We start from the raw sequence: 3,403 nt of genomic DNA, 5'->3' as shown, positions 1-3,403 counted from the left end.
AAAGTTAGTAAGAGTATTGTGGAGAAACCCAAAGGTTGAAGAGTCAACCTGGGAGTTAGAAGGTGATATGAGAGAAAAGTACCCTCATTTGTTTTCTTAGAGATTCTGAGGACAGAATCCTTTTAAGGGGGAAGGATGTAATACCCGGGATATATCGTGTAATTATTTTGCTATTATATAATTATTATGTGTGTTCAGTATCTATTCTGTGAGCTAATTGTTAAGTGTTATCTGTACTTGAATATTCAAAAATAATATTAATTGAGTATTTTAATTTTTATATGTCCAAAATAAAATATAGATAATTGTCATATCTTCCTAATTATTTTTATGTTGGTTTATGGATTTATAAGAATCATATGAAATTTCTAAAATCTTTTTCCGGGTAATTAAAATCTATTTTATAAAAACGGGAACCAACCGACGTCAACCGTTGTTACATTTTTGGAACCCGAAACTCTTTCGAGAACTCCTTCCTAACCTAATTGTAATATTCCGAGCATATTCCATGTTTCGACTTTTTCGATCCGGCGTACGGCTTGTCCTGCGTGGGTCCCGGCGCAACATTTTCGATACAATATTCGTTTCGGTAAATCAATAAAACCCGTATTTTCGATAAACGAGAGCTTTTTATTAAACTATCACAATTATCACTTCGTAATACGTGCAACCAGGCGCTGAGACCAAGACCGCAGTACAAATTGTACTGATTTGGATAATTATCCCGAAAACCGATACCATTTGGATCAGTTTTTACAAATAAACGTACCATTTTATATCCGGAATGATCCAACGGGATACTAATTTTTCGTAATTATAAATAGCCTTTTACCGTATTTTATTTCGTATCAAAATCATTTGCAGACAGATAATTATATAATTTTCAGAGAAAACGCTAATTTCCTAAAACTGTTCTAAGAATCAAACAAACATTTGGAGGTGTTATTGAATTCGGTTTGGAAAGCTCGAGTAACCAATCTGAAGGTCTTGAAGAGCTCTACCAGATTCTGTAATCCATACACCTGCAGAAATCAAGGTTATTTTTCTAAAAATTTATTTTTTTCCAATTTATTTTATTAAAAATATGAATTTTTGTTCAGATGATTGTTTGTATGATTTGATGACTGCATGTTGTAGAGCTTGTTTTCCTGATGATTTTTATATGTCATACGTCTAATTTGGAGTTCAATAATATGTTCAAATTTTAGTTTGATTTTCGAATTTTAAAATTAGGGTTTATAACCCGTATGAATGTTCTTAATTGAAATTTGGGGGTTTCTTATTCTGTGATAGATTGATGTTGTGTTATAGTGGGTTGTGTTCTCTGTGAAATTTGCAATCTAGTCGTATAAGTTTCATGAACCAACGAGGTCTGTAGAGAAGGGAGTTGTGTTTTGAAGTTTTTCGATTTCGCCGGAAACTGGAAAATTTCACGGCCAAATTCCGGCCAACTCAGGGATTGTTAGGTTGTTTTGATTGCATGGTTGTGTTCCTGGTAACCTGTAGATGTGATCTGGAGGTGTTGGTGGGGTGAGGACGCCGGGAACGTGTTCTCCGGCCATCCCCGACTGTTTTCCGGCGACCTCCTGGAAAATTACAGTTTAGTACCTATAGTTTTAAAAACGATGCAGTTTGGTCCCTGTAGTTTCCAGACTTTGCAAAAATTGGATTTCTGTTTTAAAAATATTTAAAAATCATATTTCCTATTTATTTTTATTATAAAAATTCGTTTTTAATTTCTGAAAATTCTAAAAATTATTATTTTAATTCTGAAAATTATTTTTAATTCACAAATAAATCTAAATTAATTAGTTAATTAATTTTAGTTAATTTCTAATTGATTAATTGGTCAATTAATTCGAAAATTAATTGATTAATTGATTTAATTAATTATTAATTGATTTTAATTTAATTATTTAATTAGATTTAATTATTTAAAAATGATTTAAAAATTCTGAAAAATAGTTTCGAGCTTTAAAATATTATTCTAAATTATTTCCAAGGCTCGATAATTATTATAAAATTATTTCGGAGCCAGAATTGGCTAACCGAACCCTGTTTATTAACCCGAAATTGATCCAACGACCCGTTTTAATTTCGAAAAATGTTTTAAAAATTATTTTGAATACCAGAAAGCCTATGTATGACCCGAGACTTCTTTATAAATAATATATCATTGATTACGTGATGTATTATGTGCTATATGTGACTTGTTAATTGACTATCGGTCTATATATTCTGTGTTTACTTGATTATTGCATAACTTTCAATTCGTTAATCGGATTTGGGTAAAACGAAGGGTAGATAGAAGTATGTGTTGAATAGAATTCCATGAGTAAATTAGTAATAGATGTTTATGATATGTGAGCAGAAGAGGCAAGACGTAGGAAAGGGAAACAGATATTTAAGGAGTAAGACGCTTGTGATTGGAAGCGAGTACTGTGTAGTAAGCTAATAGCAGGCAAGTATTCTGAACTTTCTCGAAGTATTGTAATACGTGATAGTCTTGTTGATATTGCAAGTGCTTTGAAGCACTGAAACCTAAACCCTGATTCCAGTTATTGTTCTTGAGCCATGAACCTTATTCTTTCTAAACCATTGATTGTTGTATACCCAAACACGAACCTCAAGTATACGATACTACTCCACAAATACATGCAAACAAAATCCCAAACACTGAACTGAATTAATTGTACATTCAATCATTGTATCCTATGCATTGAAAGCCCAAATCTTTGAAACCCTGAAATGTTGATTCCTTTATTATCCAATTCTTTCATTACCCAGCATCCAAGCTTTTAAATTGCCTTATTGATCCTTACAAGGATTGAAACCCTTTCATTGTTAAATATTTATTGTTGTTAATGATTTCGGTTTTTAAATTAAAAACCTTGCTCGGGGTTAGTGCGTGACTGATCAGCAGCCTAACCTTGGTTTTTAAATTAAAAGTATAATATCCAATTCTAAATCATAATCCATTGTTCACTTGATATCATAATCATATTCACCTGATGATCATTATTCTCAGTTTTGTCATTGTGACTTGCTGAGCTAGTTAGCTCATTTGTGCGATGTTGTTTATATTCTTTCCAGTTAAAAATGAACCAGTTGGTAGCAAGGATCCCCAGTCTAGCGCGAGAGCTAGGGGTTCAGGTTGAGAAAGCTGAGCTAGTAGGCTTCTTTTGGGATGATTTAAGTTTGTAAAAGTTTATAATAATGTTTAATATTCAGTTTGAGTTTGAAATAGTTGGGATTTGAACGGTTTATAATATATTAGTGTGTGTGGCTTGTGTGCATACTTTAACCTGTTGCGGTCCGTGGTGGTTGGTAAGTAGGGTCACTGCATATATTATTATTATCTTTATTATTGTTATAAGCAGGTTATAATTAAGGTGTGTGTGTG

The sequence above is a fragment of the Apium graveolens genome, chromosome 3, assembly GCF_009905375.1.
Source record: "Apium graveolens cultivar Ventura chromosome 3, ASM990537v1, whole genome shotgun sequence".
NCBI lineage: Eukaryota > Viridiplantae > Streptophyta > Magnoliopsida > Apiales > Apiaceae > Apium > Apium graveolens.
Note: the sequence above shows the minus strand (reverse complement) of the source record.